The sequence below is a fragment of the Heterocephalus glaber genome, unplaced genomic scaffold (genome assembly GCF_053883595.1).
Source record: "Heterocephalus glaber isolate CG9 unplaced genomic scaffold, H.glaber_assembly_v1.0 deba00001444, whole genome shotgun sequence".
Taxonomy (NCBI): Eukaryota; Metazoa; Chordata; class Mammalia; order Rodentia; family Bathyergidae; genus Heterocephalus; species Heterocephalus glaber.
Window position 1 is genome coordinate 23274707 of NW_028258297.1, and position 24993 is coordinate 23299699.

Below are 24993 nucleotides of genomic sequence, written 5' to 3' on the forward strand. Positions count from 1 at the left end.
ACAGAGCCCCAACCAGCTGTCCTGTTTTGTTTCCCATTGTCACTATGCTCTATACCTGAACTTCCCACCATCTCAAGGAACCTGAAGTCACACTTCAACAGGCAGCGTGGCTGCTGCATGCATGTAATGCCAACACTAGGGGAGGCTGAGGCAGGAGGACTAAGAGTTCAAGTCGTTTGAGAAATTTAGCAATTTGACAAGACCCTGTCAAAAAAAAGAAAGAAAGAAAAAAGAAACCTACCAAATAAGAAAATCCTGTGTCCAGATGAGTTTACTGCTAAATTCTGTAGTTTCAGGGAATCTTTAACATAGTTCTGAATACCAATACTCCACAGCTTTTTAATGAAACTGAAAGAGAAGCAGTACCAAGGTCATTCCTAAAAGCTAGCATTACCCTGATTCCAAGACAATCCAAACAAAAATGAGAACTATAGACCAATCTCTTTAGTGAATACAGATACCTCAACAAGATACTGGCAAACAAAATGCAACAAATCATCAAAAAAGATCAAACACTGGGGCCGGGGATTTAGCTCAGTGGTTCCACCGCCTGCTTCGCAAGCGCAAGGGCCCCAGTTCGATCCCCGGTAACAACAATAACAAAAAAATCAAACATGTCCAAGTAGACTCCATCCCAGAGATACGAGAATGGCTCAACATATGTAAATCAATAAATGTAATAATCACACAAACATAAGCAAAGACAAAAATCCTATCATCTCAATAGATGTAGAGAAAGCCTATGACAAAATCCAATATTCTTTCATGACAAAAACACTGAAGACAACAGTTACAGAAGGATCTTAACTTAATCTCATGCACCAGGCACGCACGGTCGTGCACGCCTGTAGTCCCAACACTTGAGAGTCTGAGGCAGGAGTTTTGCTGCGAGTTTGAGACAGCCTAAGCTTCATAGTATATTTTTGTTTGTTTCGGGTTTCTTTTGGTACCAGGGATCGAACTTGGGTCCTTGCGCTTGCTAGGGAAGCGACGGAACCACTGAGCTAAATCCCTGGCCCTAGCTTCATAGTATATTCAAGGCCAGTTTGAACTACATAGTGAGACCCTGTCTCAAACAAACAATCAAAGAAACAAACACTTAAGTGCAATTAGGCAAGAAAAAGAAATAAAAGGGATATACACAGGAAAGGAATAAGTCAAATTATTGTTACTTGCAGATGACATGATCCTTACATAAAAGATCCAAAAATATCCACCAAAAGACTCAGAATTAATAACTCACATCAGTAATGTAGGACACAAAATCAGCACTCAAACATCAATACCATGTACACTAACAATGAACCACTGAGAAAGAAATTAAGAAAAAATTACCAATCATGTTAACAACAAGAAAAATTACTTAGGAATTAACCTAACTAAGAAAGTGAAAGAACTCTACAATGAAACCTACAGTACTCTGAAAAAAGGAAATTGAAGAGAATATCAAAAATGTAAAAATATCTCTTGTGCCTGACTAGGCAGAACCAATATAGTCAAAATGGCCATAATTACAAAATTGATATACAGATTAAATACAATCTCAATCAAAATACCAACAGCATTCTTCACAGAACTGTGAAAAACAATCTTAAAATTCATATAGAACCAGACCCAGAATAGCAAAGACAACCCTAGGTAAAAAGAGCAAAGCAAGAGTTATCATGATCCTGGACCTAAAATTTTTTACAAAGCTATAGTAATAGAAACAGCATGGTACTGGCACAAAAATCACTACCAAGAACACTGAATTATTTGATTTTTGACAAAGGGGCCTAAAACTAAAACATACACTACTGGAAAGATAGCCTCTTTAATAAATGGTGTTGGGAAAACTGGCTACCCACACTCAGAAGATTGACTCTAGACCACTATCTCATGCTATGTAGTAAACTAAAAGCGAAATGAATCAAAGAACTAAATGTTAAAACAGAAACATTTAACCTGATGAAAGACAAGACAGGTAAAACTTTGAAGTCATAGGCGAAGGTAACGACTTTCTAAATAGAACTCCAGTTGCACAGGAAATAGTTCCAAGAATCAACAAATGTGATTATACCCAATTAAAAGGCTTCTGCACAGCAAAAGAACCAACCAACAAAGTGAAAAAGACAACCTACAGAATGGGAAAAATTTTATCAACTATTTCCTCAAAGAACTAATATCTAGAATATATAAAAACTCACAAAATCAGACTCCTCAAGATAAAAAATCCAATAAAAACAGGGCCGGTGATATAGCTCAGTGGCACCACCCCTGTCTGGTAAGCTCAAGGTTCTGAGTTCAGTCCTCAGTAACCAAAAAAAAAAAAAAAAAGCCAATAAAAAAAATGGGCAAGTGAAATGGACAGGTCACAGAAGTACAAATGACTAATAAATACATGAAGAAATGCTTAATATCGCTACCCTTTAAAGAAATGTAAATTAAAAAACTGAGATTTCATCTTACCCAGAAAGAATGGCCATTATCAAGAAATCAAATGCTGGTAAGGCTGTAGAGAAAAAGGAATCCTTCTACAATGTTGTCGGGAACGCATACAACCATTATGGAAATCAGTGTGGCAATTCCTCAAAAAACTAAAACTAGAAATTCCATTCAACCCAGCTACTTTTCATCTTGGTATCTCCCCAAAAGAATTAAAAACATCTATTACAGAGATACATGCATATCCATGCTTATAGGCACACAATCCATAATAGCTAAATCTTAGAAGCAGTCTATATGTCCATCAACAGATGAATGGATAAAGAAAATGTGGCATTTATACACAATGGAATAGTACTCTGCCATAAAGAAGAACTGGAGTAATTTCTAGGAAAATGGAAGGACCTTAAAACCATATTATGTGAAATACATTGGACACAAATTTAAATATCACATGGTTTCTCTTATACGAGAAACCCAAGATATAAATAAAGAGCAAAATAAAAGACAGGTAATAGGAAGTGGGGAGATATTCAAAGGGGAAGGGGATCAAGAGATGAGGGAGGGTGGAGAGAGGAGAGAAAGGAAATGAAAAAAGGAATGAAGATATGTTTTGTACAAGAACCAACTCCACACAAAGAATGCAAACATTATGTACTACAAGCATATTAATTTAAAAAATTTTAAATGCTACACTGAGTATTAAAATTTTAAAATTCCAATACTTGGAATGGAGGTATTGCACATTAGCAGACTGTGTGCTTAGCATACAGACCCTAGGTTCAATCCCTAGTACCCCCCAAAAAAAAAAAATTCTTACAAAACCAACTGATCATGATTTAATATTTATAAAGGCAGGCAGAGAGAAGAACTCTATCAAAGAAGGTAAAGATTTGTAATACATGGGACTTCAGCCACAAATCACAAACACAAAGCTCCAAAAGCAGCCTTTCAAAGGCCAATAAAGAAGCATGTCCAGGGCTGGGGATTTAGCTCAGTGGTTTTGCAAGCACAAGATCTCAAGTTCAATCCCCGGTACTAAAAAAACGAAGCATGTCCAACCATGGCCCATGGCCACATGTAACCCTGGACAGCTGGCAATGAGGCCCTATAACATTATTATGTGGGAGTTTTAGCTATAGTTTTCATGACTTGACTGCCTGGTACTCCAGTGCAGACTACACAGGCAAAAATGGAATGCTGTTTAGGGAAGGACACACAGCAGGGCTAACTTGTCTCCTGAACCTGCTATACTCCTGAGCCTGATATACAGGTTTCAATTTTAACTGTGTATCAACCATTACACGTGCTTGTGATTTGATAAGTACAAGGCAGAGATTATCAATAATAGTATGTTCACCTACCCACAGACGTGTGTGCCTTTGAAGACAGGCATTTATTGCTATTAATCAGAAATGTAGGGCCAGGGATTTATTTCAGTGGCACCGTGCCTGTCTCGCAAGCACAAGGTTCTGAGTTCGATCTCCAGTACCCACCCCCAAAAAAGAAATGTAAATTCTCTTAATTATTAAATTTGGACTTATGCAATTTTGCAAAATATTAAATAATAACTAGAGGAAGTTTTGTTATTTATATACATTAACTATATCATATATTTTATATGTGCCTCAATTTATTTCTTCTTCATCAATGTGGCCCAGGCCAGCCAAACCTTTGGATACACATAATATAAAATAGCATACTGTAACAGATCGAACTCTTAAAACAGAGAATCAGTTTCCAGTATCACATTATGAATTATTTTAATAGACTACTTATCCAGCATCCATATGTAGCAGAAAAGGCTACCAGTAGTAGTTCACTAATACTCATTTCTCATTCTTTTATAAAATCTTCTCATTTAGCTGAGCATGGCTGATTATCCAGCTAAACATTACATTCCCCAGCCTTCTTTCCCAGCTAGATATATCCCAATGACCAAATAATCATACATAAAATCTGAGTCAAAAGGAAACTATCACTTTCATATCATCCTTTCAAAAGAGTGACTGTATAGTCCTATTGCCCTTTCCAATTTGCCACTAACTAATGCAGCTGTGCAGTAGGTATGTTAGACCTAGAGATGAAAGCCATATGTTAAGGCAAAGACACCTATAAACCCTAAAAAGTCTTACTGTGAAATGTTTCAAGAGACAGTCATCATTTTTAAACAGTAGTAACAGGGTCTCTTATAGCAAGTTGGCTTTTAATCCAATTCTCCACAACAACATCTACCACCATTAAAAGATAAAAATAAAGTTCAAAAGTGGACCTTCTCCTTTTCTTAGGGTTATTCATCTAATAAGGCTAACAGGACAGATAAACTCTTCTCTAAGATTCCAAATCTTACTTGGTAATGAGTTGCAACACTCAAATTAAATTACTCATTATTGTTCCTTCAAACTAGTCAGCAAAACAGACCTCTTCCCACCTATAATTATACTTCTACAAACTGGAAGGCATTGGGTGGAGGGGTGGAAGGGAGGGAAGGGGAAAGGAGGAAAAAAAAACAAGAATCAAGATATACCATGTACAGGTATGAATTCCCAATGATGAATGTGATCATAATGTATACCTAAAATGTGCCAATAAACAATGAATAAAAGAAAAAAAACTGGAAGTTTTAATGTTGAGAATTGCTGACCCAAGGAGAGATCCTTTTATGGTTTTAACAGTTTTGAAAAGTACTACTCTGAGATACAACTGAAATTTCTTATTAAAATGTAAGTCAGGCCTGGTGTAATTCCAGCACCCAGGGTGTGTGTGTGGGGTGGGGCTGAGACAGGAGGATTGCCTTGAGTTAAGGCCAGCCTGGGCTACATAGTGAGTTCAAGTTCAAGGCCAGCCTAAATTACAGTGAGTCCCAGTCTCAAAATGAAGGGGGCGGGGGTGAGGGAGAGGAGAATGAGGAGAGGGAATGAGAAGAGAAGGGAAGAGGAGGAAGGGAGGAGGGGGGGAGAAGGAGGAAGAGGAAAGGAGGAAGAAAGGAAGGAAAGAAGGGAAGGAAGGAAAAAATGCCACACAGTGGTGGACATATAATTCCTAGATATGCAATAAGACAAAGGTGTTCCAACATAGCACATACACAAACATTAAAGGATGGTATGGTACAATATTATGACACTATCTCACTCCATTAAAGAGGCGCCTTCTGTCTCAAACTAATGAGTCTAGATCTATTTCCAGTTACTAGACACAAAACACAAAACATTTCTTATATTCTGAGCAATGAAAAACTGCAGGCATAGATGAATGAATATCTCCGATGGCAAAGTGAATAAGTCATCTTCATTTTGCAGACTTTCATGTTTATATAGGCCCAATTATAAAGACTCAGGAAAATACTACTTGCACTCTTAGACCTCCCCCCACCTTTTTTTTTTTGAGAGGTGGCCAAAGAGCCACACAAGTCATTCTCCTGAAGACAAAAGGCCAACCGATCAAAATTCAAAACTGAAGATATTTCAAAGTACTGCTAACACTAATAGCCGTGTTCCACTTATTCATTGAAAAATAAAAATGTTTTTCGGCACTCACACTGTCTTCAATACAAAATGGTTTGCACAATGCAACTTGAAGCTTATATAAACAAATTTAATTTGGTGAAATTCACTGCTCTATTTTGAACAAACTAAATCCCAGGACAAACTCCTAGTCTGTGGGATGCAGGATAATCTAAAAAAGGCACTACAACGTAATTTTTAAACAGTCTTCAGCTTGCTAACAAAACTTAAGATGATGAGGCCCAGAGATTTAGCTCAGTGGTTCCACTGCCTGCCTCCCAAGTGCAAGGTCCCGAGTTCAATCCCCGGTACCAAAAACCAAAGAAGAACCACAAAAACTTAAGATGATGAAACGTCACGTATATTAAAAGAGAAACTCCACTGATGGTTAGGTAATTTCTCAGTAACCTAGGGAAGAGAAAAGGACTGGCTTCCTGAAGTTAATGAATGATATTTGGGTGCTTTAGTATTTAAATAACGTTAAAACATCACCTATGGGCTGGGGATTTAGCTCAGTGGTTCCGCCGCCTGCCTCGCAAGCACAATCCCAAATTCAATCCCAGGTTCCAAAAAAAAAATCACCTAACTTTTATCTGTGATATGTCAACTGTTAGGAATTCAAAGGCCTTGAACTTCTTTCTACATGTGACTTCCTTGAAAAACTAGGTTTGCAAGGTATGAATTTTCCATGGACCTCAAAATAAAAAATAGAAATATCTCTAAACTAAACCATACCCTACCCTGCCTTCTCAAAGATTAAATATTCTCTATGGTTCATAATCATTCAGACCATTAATTGCTACAGTGAATATTCTACATTCAGCTCTGAAAATACCAAATCCTACGTAGCCTAATAACTAAGTTTATAAACTCTTGCTTCAAACACTTGAAATATGATCCTCCTAAATATCAAAATGACTGCCATCATTCTCATTCGTATCTACCTATATGCATTTCTCTAGTAGCACTTTTCTTATCCCTAATTTGCTGCTTCTTGTCTGTCATAGGTTTGAGAAACCAAATAATCACAATTCACCAAAATCTGGAAAAGTTCTCTACTATGGTCAAAAGTCACACAAGCAAAATATACAAATTTTTGTAAGCAGATTTGCTTCAAAAACATCTAAAGTAGGAATTTTTCATTACAAAGGATAAAATGCTTAAGAGAAGTCAATATCTTAACACTTGATATCTGTAAAGCCAAAATTTTACTAAATTCTGTCTTTATTTCCTGGATTTCTTCAAGCTTCCATTAATCTTCAAGTTTAAACAGTCTGATAAAAATTGTATTTTAGCAATAATCTCTCTCTGTTTAACCTTCCCTTTTTTTAGCCCTCCCCTGAGACTGAACCCAGGGCTTCATAAATGAAGCATACTACCAATGAGTAATGTCTCCAACTCACTAACCTATTTCCATTTTGAAAAAGACAAAAAGTAGAATTATAATTAAGATATATCACTATTAATCAGGAATAATCATTTCAACCAACATAAAAGAAACTTTAATGGAAAATGAATTTATATTAAGGAATGCCTTTAATAAATAAATATTTCAAATTTATGCTATCAAACAAAATGATTTTTATTTTTATTAGATTAGGCTTCATCCTAGACAAAAAAGAAATTAAATAATTTGTCAAAAGTTCTCCATAAAAAGATGTCTATGTTAAAAAGATTGTTGTTTCGTATTTTGTAAAATACTTTATTTTGCAACCTATTTTTTCAATGTTTACCTTTATAACAGCATTAGCTTCATGTCAACATGTCCTAAAAGTTAAAAAAACGAAATATTGTCCTATATTCTTTCATAACTCATTTTTATTAACATTATCAGCACCAGGAAAACAGTAAAATGACACCTTACTGAGTCAAAGGTCTCACAAATTTTCCCAGTATTCTTAAAAACAGTACATTACATTTAAAGAGTAAAAAGGACGTGTACCATATTTGTGAATACAGAAAAAGAGTATAATAAAAATTCACCCCAATTTAGATTCAGTGCAATTTTAAGCAAAACCATTAATTGGCTTTTTAAGAAAAAAATTAAGTAAATTAATTTAATATACATTTGCAAATCAAGACTAGCTGAGAAAATTATGAAAAGGAGTTGTACTGCATTTATACAGTACACAGCATTACAAACATATATACTCTATATGTAGTCCTACAGCAAATAAAACAATGCAATACTACTATAAGAAGGTCCTGAGATAGTATTAACCTGTTATATATTGCTTTGAGAAGCTAATAAAAGATATAACTTTTTCCCCAGAAAAAAATGCACTTTCGCACACTCACATAAAATTGCATATATCAGGAGATCTGTGGAACTCTTTAAGCTTATGAGTATGAACTTCTAAAGGCCAATAAATGCCACGTTAAATATCCCTAGTGAATGAACGATTGTTTGCTCAAGCTCATTAAGTTATGATCAAGAGAAGCAACCAAAACAATAAGAAATGGATAGAAATGGATCAGTGGCATAAAATTCTAAGAAAATTAGATGCTTAGAAAAAATAAATGCTAACAACCCATCTTCATACACAATAGATGAAAATATATCTTTTTTTTTGTACCTGGGATTGAACTCAGGGCCTCACACCTACCAGGCAGGTGCTGTGCCACTGAGCTACATACATTCTTAGCCCTAAGAAAATATATCTATATGTCCATGTAAATAAAAGTTAAGTTCATTAAAACTTCCTGAAAAAATATATTTCTAGAAGAAAATTGATGAAATGAAGGAGTATTTAGTTCATCACGTAATATTTTCTCTGCAGAAAAGATAGGAAATAAAATACACATATATATAAAATACTGGAAAAAATCAACTTTATTACTCAACAAAAAGTTAATGAGCTACTGTACCTTTCAACCACCTAAGTGATGGTGGTATGAGAAATCAATGTGTAAATTAAGCCCTTTGAAACACTAATTTCAAAGAAATAGCCTGAGTTATAGATTGTGATCAAGTAGAAGGATGTTCACTATAGCACTGTTTATAATAAAGAAATAATATACGGCCATTCAAAAACATCTTTGAAAAAAATACTTGATAATTTGTGGTATTTTCACAGCAAAGTAACATTGAAAACATTTTTAAGGAATAACAAAATGGGAATACATATATTCACAATATAACATAAAGCTTAAAGAGCAACAATTGAGGCTAGGGTTGTGGCACAGTTGTACAATATGTGTTTAGCATGTGTGTATGCCTGGGTCTGATCCTAGTATTGAGCGGAAAAGCAGAAATTAAATTCTGGCCCCAGTGAAAAATTAAGCAATAAATAAGCATTTATAGATTAACCAACAATAAAAAAGTCACAAAAATCACCAGAATACTTAGCATTTCCAAATGTGGATAATGTTTAACATTTTCTATAATGAAAAAGTTTTAAAATATTTAAATAGCCAGGTATGGTGGTGCACATTGTAATCTCACCTCTTGGGAGGCTGAGACAGGAGGACTGATTTTGAGGCTAGTCTGGACTACACTGTAAGATCCGTCCCAAAACAAACAGATCAAAATAAATAAATAAATGGTTTTATATATATATACACACTTATATTCAAATCATGAAGGTTTTAATGTGTTATGGCTTATTCATGCCAGGGTTTTTTTGAAAACTAAGTTTTATGTATAAATTACAAGAACTCTTAAAATTTTAAGGAATTTCAGTAATTTGCTCATTCTTGAGTAAGCTAGTCTTACTATTTACATATAGTGCATGTGTCAAAATATTGCAGCATACTCTCAAAAAATTTCAAAACATGCTTGTTATTGACAGTACTAAAAAATAACTAAATGATGTTGAATCAAGTCATTATACAGTTATATTTACCTTCATGACAGCAAAATTGTCCTATCGATTTTTACATTATGAATTATACTCAAGTAGCACTTAAGACCTTGAATACTACCCAAGACACAATCATCTATATATTCAAATGAAAACATAAGCTTAAATATACAGACCAAAGTATTTTCCCCCTTTGGAAGTGAAAAGCATACCTTGCTCTAAGGTCAATGTTATTTTGTGTACATACACAAAGATATACAAAATACAGCATATTTTAAACTCTAAATCAGCTGAAATAGCTTGAGAATTCTAAGGTATGATAGTTTTTTTAAACTACTTCAGAAGCATAAAGGGGACAAAAGTGCACAACCACTTTCACTCTGTGTAGAAGACAAGAGAAGTCCAGAAATTACAACAGAACAAATTAAGACTCTCTTAAAAAAGAAGAATCTTTCCCATCACTACACTGTATCTCATTGTGACACCATTTAAAAATGCACCAACCAAAAGTATTCCTTTCAATCACATCTAATTAATACTACTGGTATTTGTTTTAGACAATAAAAGATAACCCAAACAAAGCAAAATTATACAGCAACAGTCACTTCACTTTACAACAGACCTTATCAAACTTCAGTTATTAACCAACCAACTGTTGTACACATGAACCACTGATGAAGTTATAAAACCTTTTACAAGTTTTTAGGCCAGTACGAGACAATCTGCACAATGGAAGAATCATATCAAATCTTACATAACTTCCTCCAAGTGTGTTACGTAAGGCTTAAATATAGTGACACTACTATTTTAACTAAAATAATGAGTACCATAATTGTCTTAAACTAAAACCAGGAGTACACTTACAATTTTTTTAAATCAAACAATTGTATATCACACACACACATATAGTACAGTGTCTGCATTTTTTAAAAAAATCAACAATTTTTTAATTGATGGTTCATTCCACTTCTTCATAAAGGCCTCAGTGTAAATGGGAATTGTCAAAAAAACACCTATTACATACAACAACTTACATTATCATTGCAAAACAAAATGGTAAGAAAATAGGCTGATTTTGTTTTTGAAATAACGATAATTACCTAAAGCAATAATGGACAAGTAATCAAAGACATGAAAACAAAAATTCAAATACTCAGCATTGATTAAAATTATAACTAAGTAGACTACGGATCAAATATTTTTAAAATACTTAAGAAAATTGAGCTTCCACTTTAAACTACCTTATTATTTTTCCACTATCCCCCAATATTTCCAAAACTAAAATTTTTCTATACTGTAATTATTCCAGATATCTAATATTACACACGACAAAACTGGTGAAAATAGGGTTAAAATTGCATTTGCAAACATGCAACTCAAATGCACTTCCCGTGAAAACACCACTAGGTGCCGACCTTTACCTCCCTAAATATAAACATGAATTCAGCTATACTGTAAAAGTGAAATTATAACCGAGAACCACAAGTGGCAACTTTTACAGAAAATTGTCTACAACTTCTCGGAGAATCAGAGAAAAAGATAAAGAGTTTAAGGTCGCTACATGAGTACAAGATAAACATTTTCCACTGAAAAATATGAGAAGTGGAGGGTAACAAAACGAAACCCCTCAAGACAGGAAAATTAAACCTAGAACCCAAATGGCGTCCAACAAGAACATTAGATCTTGAAAATGAATATTGCGCTTGCGCAGCCACCGCCCCGCCAGCTGCACAACTGCAGCCAGAGCCCGACCCCGCAAGATCACGTGCTCCCATGCAGCGCCCGCCCGCAGATCCGCAGCCGCGCAGGCGCAGACACAACTCCCGCAGCCGCCATAATGCGGTCTTGACTCTTTAGAAATACAATAATAATTTCAGAAAATGTGGTTAGAATAGCCCCTGGGATTCACATATACCTTTGGGGCGGGAGAGGAGGGAGGGGGAACCAAGTCCCTTCCTACAGAGCCGTCCTGCGCAGCCGTCTCCAACGCTGCCGCCTCAGTCTAACGCGCTTCAGTTGCCGTGCTGCCGCCGCCACTGCCGCCGCCTCCGCAGATTCAAAAACAAACCCGCTTCTCCCTTGCACGCGCGAGGCCGTTATGCAAATTATGTAGGCGGAGCCCCGTGGGCGTAGTATGTGTCACGCCCACTGCCCTTTAAGCCAATGAGCGTACAGACTAGCCATTCTCCATGCAAATCTCATAGTCTTTTATTTGAATGAAGCACTTTGGCCCCGCCCCTGCCATAGAAAAGAGAAAGCCGGCTGAGGCGTTGGCGCTGCACGGTGTGGTTGCGTTCTGAGGTGTTTTTTGCGTGGCTCTTCCTCAATCAGTGAGTAGCACTTCGTGAGCGTTTTCTGTGAGGCTTGAGAAAAGAAGAAAATAGGTGAGAGTGAAAGAGCGGAGATTTTCAAAAAAGGCTGAAGTATGTTAACTTATTCATCTTTGTTTTTAAATTCACAAACATCTTTTTTTTTAGAGTGTTCTGTCACAGAAGTACTTTAAGTCATGCGCACGCCCCAGAAGTTATATCCAACCCCTTCCATTTATGGGTTTGTGAGGTCACTCTTGATTGAAGTCCTTTGGAGGTGGTAGAGAAGTCACTCCATTATTGGTTGGGAGACCTAGGCTGAAGTCCAACTAGTGCGCTTACTTGCCTGTTCCTTGGAATAACTGTTACTCAGTTTTCTCATCTCGAAAATGATGATAATAACAGTAGTTCAAGTCACTTCAGAGACCTAAAGGGTAGAATAAATATAAATGTGTTTTGCAAACCTAAAAGGGACAAAAAAAATTAGGTTCTAAAGTTTAATCCTTTAATGTAATTTCTGTCAAATTTATTTGTTCAATTCTTTTTTTTTTTTTTTTTTTGGAGACAAGGTCTCTCTGTGTAGTTTAGGCTGGCTTTAAACTCGATATAGCCCAGGCTGGTCTTGAACTCACAGCAATCCTCTTGCCTCAGCATCCCAAGTGCTGGGATCAACCACCCCACCCGCCCTCCAACTTTTTTTTTTTTAAGCAATCACTGAGTTCCAAAACTATGTTAGGTACATGCCTTCAAGAAATATATGAGCTCCACTGCTTACCTCGCAAGCGCAAGGTCCCGAGTTCGATCCCTGGTACCAGAAGAAAGAAATATATGATCTCAAGCCAAAAGTGGTAGTGTGTCCCTATTATCTGAGCTACTTGGGAAGTTGAGGCAGGCCAACAAACAAGGGCAACATAGGAAAACCCTATCTCACAAACATACACACAAATAATGATAATAAAAAATACGTGTACTCCTGGTGAAAGAAACAAAAGTAAACAAAATATTTGTAAGAAGTTTGCATAAGATGGTTAATATGTCTGTTTATAATTTAGGCTTTCCAACTGACTTGAAATAAAGGGATAGCACCCAATCCAGACTTGGAGTCATCTCTAAGAGAAGAGTTCTCTAAGAAATGAGAACTGATGTAATGAATTTCTTCTCTAAGAGCTGGACTTTGTCTTGCCAGCAATGAAGATACAAAAAACTTTAAGTCTGGGGCCAGGGATTTAGCTCAGTGGGGCCGCACCTGCCTTGCAAGTGCAAGGTCCTGAGTTTGATCCCGGAAGAGGGGTGGAGGGACGACTTTAAGTCTGAAAATAATAGAATTAGATTTGCATTGCTTAATTGTTAAACTTCATAAAGTACTTAGTAAAGAACATGGCATATAATAATAAATTATTAATAAATTGTAAATAGTTGCTCAATAAAACCTATGATTTGCTTCTAGCCAGTAGAATATAGCAAAATGATTTTGTGGATGTAATTATAATCCTAAATAATTTTGAATTAACCAAAAAAAGAGATTATCTTGGGTAAACTGGACTTAATCAGCTAAAATCTCTTTACAAAAGAACTGGACCTTCCTTGAGAAGCAAGATTTTACTTGGTGCCTTGATTAAGAGAGCAACCATGTTAGGTAGACATGGTAGCCCACACTTGTTAATCCCAACATTCTGAAATGGTGAGGCAGAAGGAATTATAAATTTGAGCTCAGCTTGAGCAATTTAATGATTTACTTCTGGGTGTGGTGGCGCATGCCTGTGATCCCCCAACTGGAGAGGCTGCGGCAGGAGGATCATCATGAGTTTGAATAGGTGGCCTATTGACTTCAAGGAACCTCTGAGAACTGAGAACAGGCTGTAGCCAGTAGCCAGCTAAAACACCAGGACCGTAGTCAACAGTAATGAGAAAATAAATTCTGTCAACAAACTAAATGAACTTGGAAGCAGATGCTTTACCTATCAAGACGTTAGATGAAAATGCAGATTATTAAAAAAAAGAAAAAGAAAATGCAACTCATGTATGGATTAATGCCATTGTCTCAGCATTGGATTTACTATAATAAGAGTGGATTTGTTATAAAAGTGAGTTCAGAGCTCAGCCCCCTCTTGCTCTTGTCTGACATGCTATAGCCATGTGGTATCTTCTACAATGTTCAACACCAAGAAGGACATCACCAAATGGTAGCCCCTCAATCTTGGACTTCCCAGCCTCCAAGGACTTACATAAAAAATAAATCTATTTACTAACTACTCAGTCTTGAGTATTCTGTTACAGCAGCACATAACAGACTGGGACATCAGCCAACACCTTGATTGAAGCCTTGTGAGACCCTGAGCCAAGGATCTATCTAAATCAGGCCCACTCTGTTGACCCACAAAAGCCATAAAGTAGTTTTTAAAAACTATGAGGAGGATTACTTTGTTACTAAACTTGTAGTAATGTGTTACTTAGCAATAGAAAACAAATATAGGAAATCACCAGAGAAAAGAAAAGCCATTATTATTATCTTCCAACATTAATAGGTCACATTCACAGATGAAATGGTTCCTATTACAAAATATTTCATTAGCACTGAAAAGGAAGAATTCAGTATTGCAGTTATACCTGGGCAAGTGGGACCTCTGCCCTGGTCCCTTCCATACCATAAATATAGACATTTTAGAGGGCCCCTACATATTATAAACATAGATAACCTCATATAATATTAACATACTCCAATACAATTCTTAAATAGACACACATTTAAAAGAACAAATGGAACCGGGCATGGTGGCACACACCTGTAATCCCACCACTCGGGAAGCAGAGGCAGGAGGATCACTTCAAGTTCGAAGCTAGCGTGGGCTACATAGTGAGTTCAAGGCCAGCCTGAACTACAAAGTGAGACCCTGTCTCAAAAAAAAAAAAAAAAAGAACATATGGATTCTTTTATTGCTCAGAATCGCTCAGCCTTACCATAATGGGAATTGAGACCTTAAACATCTGCTCCCCTAACATTATTCTCCTATCTAATTCCCCCAGGGAATGCTTCATGTTTCCTGCTCTGTGTCCTCAAAACAAAAGGCAACTATCAGAATGCTGTGAAGGTTAGTGGAATGCGACGCACATAGGTCAGAGAATATAAAAATTTGAGCAGCAGAATGACATAATTTTTAAACATTAAATAATTTCTATTCCCCATATTTGTATATCAAATGTGTAAATGTTGATGAGACATGTAATATTCAGTTTTCAAATTGGCAACTAAATGATAATGAATTGTAGAAATGTAATTTTATTTTAATGAAAATATTTCATAAGACTTAAATATAACTTTAAATTTAAATTATTTAAATATAGTCATTTAAATTCAGCTATATTTAAATAATATTGATTTAAAAGGTTAATTCAACTTTACATTTTCCCATTAAGATATATTTTGAATAATTGACAAGAAAATAAGTTTTTAAAAACTTAAACATAATTTAAATTAATATCTTTATGCAAAATTTCTTTTCTGATTAAAAATATTTAAATATGATCCAGTACTTGATATGTGATCCAAATATACAGTGAATGTTTAAATTTTAAAAATGTATTACAGCACTGGGGATTTAGCTCAGTGGTTCCACCACCTGCCTTGCAAGCACAAGGTCCTGAGTTCGATCCCCGGTACCAAAATAATAATAATAATAATAATAGTTTTGCTATCTTCTACCACCATGAACTGTTGCCCCTCTTCCATGTGCCACCCAGCCTTGGAGCCAGCCTATTATGGACTGAAACTTCTACAAACTGTGAGCCAAATAAACCTTTCCTCCTTTAACTTTGGGTGTCTAGTATTTTGTCTCAGCAATGAGAGAAAAGTAACTAAAACAATCTCCCTCAAAGCAATGCCCCACTTCAAACATATCCCATTGTCCTTGCCACTTTCTGAAACAGTTCTAGATGTCCTCTTTCATTAAGTGACTTCAGAAGGTGTGATCACACAAATATAGTGACTACTGCTGCAGAGTGGCATCCAATAGAAAGGCAAGTTTATAAAAACATTATGGTATGTCCTCATCCATTGTATTCACCAAGGACCATGTGACTTCTGGCTTGTCCCAAAGTCAAAATGACCATGAAAGGTAAATGTTTTAAATGAAGTCAGGACAGTGAGGCAGCAATGACAGTGCAACTGAAGACACTTATGAAACAGCACTTCCAGAACTGCTTCAGAAAGTGACAAGAAAGGAGAGCTTGGTGATGTATGCCTGTAATCCCAGCACTCAGAAGACTGATGCAGGAGGATTGCCATGAGGTCAATACCAGCCTGGACTATGTGGTGAGTTCAAGAGCAGCCTAAACTATATAGGAAGACCCTGTTTCAAAAAAAAGCCAAGCATGGTGGTACATGCCTGTAATCCCTGCACTCAAAAAGTATGAGGCTTAGGGCCGGGGATTTAGCTCAGTGGTTTCGCTGCCTGCTGTGCAAGCGCAAGGACCCGAGTTCGATCCCGATCCCTGGTACCAAAAAAAAAAAAAAAAGTATGAGGCCAACATGGGTTACATAGTGAGTTCAAGACCAGTCTGGACTACATAGTGAGACCCCGTCTCAAAATAGTAACAACAACAAAAAAGTAGCAAGAACAATGGAATAAGTATGCTTGAGTCAAAGGGGAGTATTTTGAGGGTAATTTGCTTTAATAATTTTTAAAAATTATTACCTCCTGCTTTGAAAACAATTGCATTTTTTCCTAATCCTTTTGACTATTAACAAAATGTACAAGTTGGATTTGAGAGAGCAATAAAGCAAATACATATAGACCTAAGAAAAGAATAAAAGTACCTTAAGGGAGAAGGGACATGCAGGGGGTTAGAGGGTCCCTTCCAGAGTGCTGACAGTACAGTCATGCACCACCATGCCTGGCTTAAATTTTTCAAAAATGGGAAATAATGAAAGTGAGAATTCTGTCAATCATGAACCACATAAAATCTGTGAAAAGGAAATTAAATAATTCCAGGGGAAGAGCAGGGCTGGGGATGGAACCCAGGGCCTTTTACATACTAGGTAAATTCTCTAGCACAGAGCTGTACCTCCAGCCCTGTTTAATTTTTTATTTAGTTGAAAATTTTTCACTAATCAAAACAGGAAATGAGAAACAGTAACCCCATCAAATCTTTATTACAACAAATCAGTTTAAATCTACACAGCCTTATATTGGTGAGTTAATTGATTAACAAACATCGTTTGGACACACAAAAGCATATAGGCAATTATTACAACAGTGCACATGACACCTCTTTTTTAAAATAACAAAACAAAGGGTCGAGCATGGTAGCACACATCTGTAATCCCAGCACTTGGGAGGCAGAGGCAGGAGGATCGCTGGGAGTTAAGCCGGGCTACATAGTGAGTTCAGGGTCAGCCTGAACTACAAAGTAAGACCCTGTCTCAAAAAGCAAAACAAAACAAAACAAAACATGAACATTTGAAAAGAATTTAAGAGATACTATTTGTATCTAAATATTATATTAGAAATTATGAAAATCTCAACCAGGCATGGTACTCCACACCTATAATCCTTGCACTTTGGGAGGCTAAGGCAGGAGGATCACAAATTCAAGCCCAGCTTGGGCAGCTTAGCAACAGTTTGTCTCTTGTCTCAGAACAAAAAAAGGCTGGCAATGTAGCTCAATGCAAAAGTCCTGGGTTCCATCTAAAGTCCAAAAAACAAAAAGAAAAAATAAATTTCAATGTGATGGTGATTAGTGAAAGTATTTTATATTTTCAGAGAGTAATTTATTTATCATATAGACCTTTTACAGTGTCAACAGTGGTATATGAATATATTGTTTCTTTTTTTAAAGATCTAAATATGCCTTAAGAATTGTATTGTTGGGCTGGGGATTTAGCTCAGTGGTTCCACCACCTGCCTTGCAAGGTCCTGAGTTCGATCCCTCGTACCAAAAAAAAAGAATTGTATTAATAATTCAAACTGATATAGTGCAATGAAGTTAATCAAAATTGAACATTATGAAGGAGAGGATTCTAGGAACTATGATCTACTGAATAGTTGCCTAAGTTTGCTGTACTTTTTTTTTTTTTTTTTGAGACAGTCTTGCTCTGTCAGCCAGGATGGCCCCCAATTCCTAGGCTCAAGTGATCCTCCTACAGGCATGCTCTACTGCCCCTGGCTTTTCCTATACTATTTTTAATAATGATACAACTATAGTTATAGACAATATGCTCATCAGATATCAATAAACAAAGTGGAATAAAGAGAATAAAATTGAAAGTTTATTCTTTCTACCCACAGAGGAAAAAAGAACAAAATACACTACTTAAAGAAGAATGATTTACAAGGGCATCAAAGACAATAAAATACTAAGGAATAAATTTAACCTAAGAGATAGAAGACTTATACATTAAAAATTACAAAATGTTGGTGAAATAAATTAATAAATAAATGAAAAGTCAACACTTGTTCATATATGAGAAGACTTAATATTATAAAGTTGGCAGTGCTACTCAAAAGGATCTGCATATTCACAGAAATCTCTACCAAAATCCCAATTGAATTAAACTGAAGAAATAGAAAAACTCACCTGAAAATTCATATACAATCTCAGTGTGTACTCTGGAAAGTTAAAACAATCTTGTTAAAGAACAAAATTGAAGGACTCACATTTTTTAATTCTATAACTTCAAAAGCTATATGATACAGTATATTACTGGCATAAAAATAACACATCAGATCCACAAATAAACTTTTGCAAGCTAGACATGTTGTTGTATGCCTGTAATCCCAGCACTTTGGGAGGCTGAGATAGGATTGAAGGTCAAGTCCAGCCTGGTCAATTTAGCAACTTAGCAAGACCCTGTCTCTAAATAAATAAATAGGTAAAGAGGACTAGGAATGTAGCTCAGTGTGAAGGCCCTGGGCTCAATTGCCAGTTCTTCAAAAACAAAAGCAAAACAGTACCATGATTGCTTTTGGATAGACAGAGAGGGGACACAAGATTGCTATTTTTTTATAAGACTTTTAGCACTATTATATTTTTTAACTATGTATATCTATTTGTTTAATAAAATGAAAATGAATAATTTCAATAAATAATTTGAACAAATAATAGATATGATAAATAAGGATAAAAATGAAGTATTAAATGTTCATCTATCAAGAATTATAGAGCTTCTGCAGCACTAGTGAAATGATAATACCTCAATAAGATAATGTATACAGTAAATGCTCCTTGGTTGGACGAATATCTTACAATAGAGCCTTATGGTTCTTTCCTTTTTTGTGTATGTCAAACAATACTCTTTTTAACTGCTGTGTATTGAGCTGAAGAATGCAGAATAACTGGATAGGATATAAAATATCTGCAATAAAATTGCAGAGTCCAAATATCTGCCACAACAAATGGTGTCAGTAAAAGAGCTATATCAAAATGGCATCAAAGCAGCCTATATAATTTCACAACATAGCTCTTATTGAATATGTTTTAATAAAGTCACTTTGGAAAGTTGAATATAAAAATCAATCTCCTTAGTTCCTCTTTGTAATATTATAGCATTTTCCATCATTATGCAAATTAAAAATTGACAATATTGCTTTTGTGTGGAATACAGTAGTAAATGGAAAAGGCTGCTGATGGCCTAGGGAGAACAAAGATAACTTGGGACCCCGCTGCCCCAGACCCCAGATGATTGCATTGATAGCTGAGCTAGTCAGTGTATCTGCATACCTGAAACCTATACATAGCACATCAGTGAATCTTAACATGTCATTGTACTTTGGCATATCAGTCAGGAAGCCTTAATCTATAAGACCTAAATTAATACTTTTTTCTAAGAAAAGGAAGACCTGTATTTGTTTGTAGGGGAAGAAAGGAATTAATTAAAGAAAAAGAACAAGGTTCTTTGGGATGCCAAAGGATACTATATATTATATCATATAATATCAGAATTTTATATTATATAATATGAAATATAAAGGAAATATATATAATGTAGTCTATATATTGTATACTACTAAAAATGCACATTTGGTAGTTTTAGAAAGGGGAAGGAACAAAGAAAACAAGTATACTATGTGCTAGGCCCTATATTGGGTGCTTTCAAAAAAAATACATGGTAGATACTGTTATCCGTGATTTAAATTAAGGAATACTCAGTTTTTTGATTTAAAATAACCATGTACATATAAGGGGCAACCAGTTTATATACCTTCTAATGAAAATTTTATAAATTCACAGTAATTACTTTGATCTGTTCACAGTCATTCCTTTTTCTGATAAAAGAGGCATACCATTCTGTGTTCAGTCATGGTGGAAGAATGACTAAAAAGTGTTATAGGATAAGGGGTTTGTTGTAGGAATCAGGCCTGATTAAACTGTAGGAGGAACTTCAAAAGTAAAGTACCATGAGGATTAGTGAAGTAGCCACATGCTACTCTGAGAATATATTTATTGGCCAGCTGTATTTCTTTGTGAGGAGTGTCTATTCATTCCAGTTCACACTATGTTTTATGTTAGATATTAGTTAAATGTGAAAAGTGGAAAAAAATAATGTATATCAAAGTAAGGAAGAAATATTCCTTACCGTGGTCCTTGATTCTGTAATTAGTCACATAATTTTAAATGGTGTTTAAAACTTCCTTCTTCTACTCACAATCTAATAATTGTCAAAACTCTCAACTGGTTATTTCCTTACTATTTTGGGAGGGTACAAATTTGAAATCTGAAGACAGAAGAAAACATCTAAGCTAATGACTTCTTACCTTGGGCAGATATGTCTAGATGCCATATAACCAGTAGAAAATTCAGCTGGTAATTATTTACCAAATTGCTAAAGACCAAATATGAGCCATAGTAACCATGAGAAACTCCCCCAAAACACACATATGTAAGGGATTTTACACTCTTACAGGTTTATCCTCCAGGAATACAACCCTGCACTCACAAGGAAGATTAGGAAAATCCTGAGAATGACTCCCTCACAGTGGTGGGGAGAAAAAAGGAATGCCAGCCACTGTGAAACACATCTCTCCTGTCTCCCCTGCAAATCAAAAGCCTTAATTTGCAGTGGGAAAAACAAGAAAAGCTGTAGGACAAAAGAACGTTTTACTCCTGGAAAAGGAGCAAGAGATATGCTAAGCCTTGTAGTATATCTGTGGGAAAAAGGGGAAAAGAACATCATCTTTGAATACTTTAAATTTACAGTGCCTGACTAAAGCTGAGTTAATCTGAACACTACAGAATGTAGCACTTTCTTACCCACCATTTTCATGATAAAAAGAGTTGAATCTACAAATAACACTATAATACAATTGGAAGAGCCAGACTCTTCCTGGGGGCAGAGTAAAAGGAAGACTTATATGATCAAAATTTTAAAAACGACGGAGTCGAAAAAAATCCCTTCGATGAGTTTATCAGTGTTCTAAACACAAGTAAGCAGGAATTACTGAACTTGAAGTTAAGTCAATATAAATTACCCAAAATAAAATACAAAGAGAAAAAAAGAATGAATGGAAAAAAAAAGAGATGAGGAAACATCAAATGTTCTAACATCAACATAATTTGAATCCCAGAAAATACAAAAAATAATTCTGACAGAATAAAGATCTCAATAAATACTGGGCCAAAACTTTCCAAAATGTGTGACAGATACTAAATCACAGATCCAAGAAGTTCAGAGAATACCAAGCATGGTGATTATCAAAATCCCACAACTTACGACATACCACTTTTAAAAAGCTGCAATCCAAAGACAAAAATCTCAAAGGCACTCAGAGGAGAAAAAAAAAAAAAAAAAAAAGCAGACGGTAGGAAAAGATTAGGATTTTAATAAATATCTCATCAGAAATGGTGCAGTGACGACAATAGTAATAGTCGCTCCAATGCAATACCCAGTAAAAGCATCCTTTTAAAATAAAAAAGAAATACTTTTCTCAGACAAATAAAAACTGAGGGGATTTATTGCCCGGAGAATTACTCTACTACTCTACTACAAATACTTTTTTAAAAAGCTCTTCACGAGGAGGCAGGGTCTGGAAGGGAGTGGAGAGTAAAGGTGAGGATAAATGGTTTGGAGTCTGAGGACCTGCGGCCAAGGTCCTGAATGGGAGAAGAGCCAAGGTAATCAAATGGAAGGAGTTTGAAGCTGCAACATGGGGTGTTTGGAGAAGAGATAGAAGCAGCGGAAGGAACTTTTAGGTCAGGGAATCTGAAGATTAGAACAATTTGGGTCTTCCCAGCAGCGTGAATTCAGAGCTCTATAGTGTTGTAGGTCCCAAATACTTAGAGAAACAAAAAGAACCAGACTCCAAGATGCGAAGGGAGAGAGAGGGTACCGAGGAGAGTTCAGTGTTTGGGTCTTGGAGCCAGACCTGGAATGCACTAGAGACCCTCAGTCTCCCAGTCGAGGTGGATGGGAGAACATTTGTCCAGATTGATCGATGTGTTAAGAGTTAGGTCTCAGGACCTGATCTGAGATCTTAGGGAACCAAGAGTAAGAATTTAGAACTGGAGTCAGGTGGGGGAGGGGTTAAAAAAAAGCAGTTCTTAAAGAATAGAGAATATTATATAGGCTAGAAACTTGGACCTATGGAAAGACATGAAGTGTCAGAAATGCAATAAATGGAGCCAGGCATGGTGGATCGCTTCAAGTTTGAGGCCAGCCTGGGCTACATAGTTCAAGGACAGTAGCCTGAACTACACAGAGAGACCCTGTCTCAAACTCCCCTCCCCAAAGACAATAAATGGAAAAATATTTTAATTGCTTTTAAAAGATAAATTAGTATATAAAGCAAAAGGTCATTCTGCCATTCCATCAGGTCAGTATTTCAGGTAAGGGGAATGTGGTAAAACCAGTTAATTCTATGAGCATGACTGTATCAGCACACTTCGCTTACTATGAAACTAGTTCTTTGGTTGGTAGCAATATTCTTTGGACTGTTTTAATTGAGGCATTTTGTAAATCCATAGGTTGTAGTAGTTTGGGCAGAAGCCTGGCAGGCAGGGAAAGCAAATGTACTTCCAAAGTAATAGTCTGCAAATATTCTTCTAAAGTAATAATCTGTTCCATTGAGAACATACCCTTTGACTAATGCAGTGATCTAATATAATCAACTCATAATCAGAATGATGGTAAATGAGGGCTTATTTGTTAATCTCTGCTCTTGGTAATTTGGGTTTATTGCAGTAGTTTTGGTCAGTAAAATCCATGTTACTAAGTCCATGCACAACCTTCATTCCTTTCCACATGTCTATTTTGCAGAAAAGTCCATTGGGCAAGACTAGAGATGTCTGGGGATGACATCTCACTTCACAGAACTTATTATCTCATTATTTTATCCATTTTATTAAAATACTCTTCTTGGCTGAATTGCTCTTTGGTGACTTCACATAGGACACAAATATCTCCATACACTGTGCCCATTCAGAAAGGTCTAATCCAATATCTGTACCCCAGGCCATGATTTCACTTGTCTTCTAATTCTATTCTTTCCATGTTCCTATTTAGCCAAATGTCATCAAATGCCCATGAATCTATAGAAATCCATGCTTCTGACAACTCTCTGCTCCAGATGCAGGGTATAGCTAAATATGTCACTTGAAATTCTGCTCAATGGGTAGGAATTCCCTTCACTCATATTCTTGATGTCCAACTCAGAATGGGGCTGTAGTAGTACTTTAACCATCTAATTTCAGGTTATTCTGGCATAAAATGCAAAATTCTCTTGGTACAAGCAGAGAAAAAAGGCAGAGCAAGAGCTAAAGCCAGTCATGAAATTTACTTCTTCTTACAGGAATTCTTAAGACTAATCTAGATTAATGATAGAGTGTTACTGTGCGCACTTATGCTTTGATAAATCATACTGTGCTCAGTTCATGATTGGCAGCTTAGGTCACAGGATAACTTGGTGGCCAATGATCATATTATCAGCATTAGGGAAAAAAGGAGAGAAGCTATTTCTTTTTTTTAAAATCAATTTTATTGATACATTTTAGTTATACAATATAATGATATTCATCATTGGAAATTTGCACCTTTACATAATCTCTCTTGGTTCTTATTTTTTACCCATTCCCCTGCCCTCCCTTCAACCCCTCCATCCCTCCCTATTTACAAAGATTTTGTTTCCATTTTTTCATTTTCTCATATTAATTCCATTCCCTTCTTTCCTTTCCCCTCCCCCTCCCACTTCCCCTTCCCCTTTGCCCCTTTTCTTCCTATTTCACATTATCTGTTATACCTTTTAGTTCTTATTTACACTTTCAGTTTTTCACACTAGAGAAACTATTCAGTATATACCCATGTGTGTCCTATTTATTTCACTTAAGAGTATGGCCTCAATGTGCATCCATTTAGCTATAAATGTCTCTAATTTCTCATTTTTTATCACTGAGTAGTACTCCATTTTATTTTAAAAACTCACATTTTCTTTATCCAGTCTCCAATTGATGGGGAATTGGGCTGCTTCCAAGTTTTAGCTATCAAAAATTGTGCTGCTATGAGCATGGGTGCACGTATATCACTGTGGTATGATTCTTTTAATTCTTTGGGGAAGATACCCAGCAAGGGAATAGCGGGGTCAAATGGGACTTCCAGTCCTAGTTCTTTGAAGTATCTCCATACTGATTTCCACAGTGGTTGCACCAGTCTACACTCCCACCAGCAGTGGAGCAGGGTTCCTCTTTCCCCAAAGCCCTGCCAGCATTTGTTATTGGTTGATTTCATGACAGCAGCCATTCTTTCTGGGGTGAGGCAGAATCTCAGCATTGTTTTCATTTGCATCTCTCGAATGACCAGTGATGTTGAACATTTTTTCATCTGTTTCTTTGCTATTTCTACTTCTTTGTGTGAGAAATGTCTGTTCATTTCAGATGTCCATTTTTGGATTGGATCTTTAAATTTGGGAGGTCTGATCTTTTTAAGTTCTTTATAGATTCCAGATAGTAGACCTTTGTCTGAGGATCAGC

General features: G+C 36.0%; 1 protein-coding gene and 1 long non-coding RNA gene across 5 annotated transcripts in view; one reads left to right on the plus strand and one right to left on the minus strand.

Annotated features, from left to right (window-relative positions):
• Positions 1-11833, minus strand: part of Atf7ip (activating transcription factor 7 interacting protein) — a 136536-nt gene extending 124703 nt beyond the window's left edge. For 3 of the 4 annotated variants that reach the window (XM_087214064.1, XM_087214067.1, XM_013072535.3), the window contains exon 1: positions 11646-11833. The gene's annotated coding sequence lies outside the window, so the exon portion shown is untranslated. The remainder of the gene's footprint in view (positions 1-11645) is intronic. The other variant, XM_087214065.1, reaches the window with a different exon arrangement.
• Positions 11834-11981: 148 nt separating this feature from the next.
• LOC147827507 (uncharacterized) overlaps positions 11982-24993 on the plus strand; it is a 47924-nt gene continuing 34912 nt past the window's right edge. The window contains exons 1-2 of the long non-coding RNA XR_015452339.1: positions 11982-12060; positions 15064-15128. This is a non-coding gene — a long non-coding RNA (uncharacterized LOC147827507). The remainder of the gene's footprint in view (positions 12061-15063; positions 15129-24993) is intronic.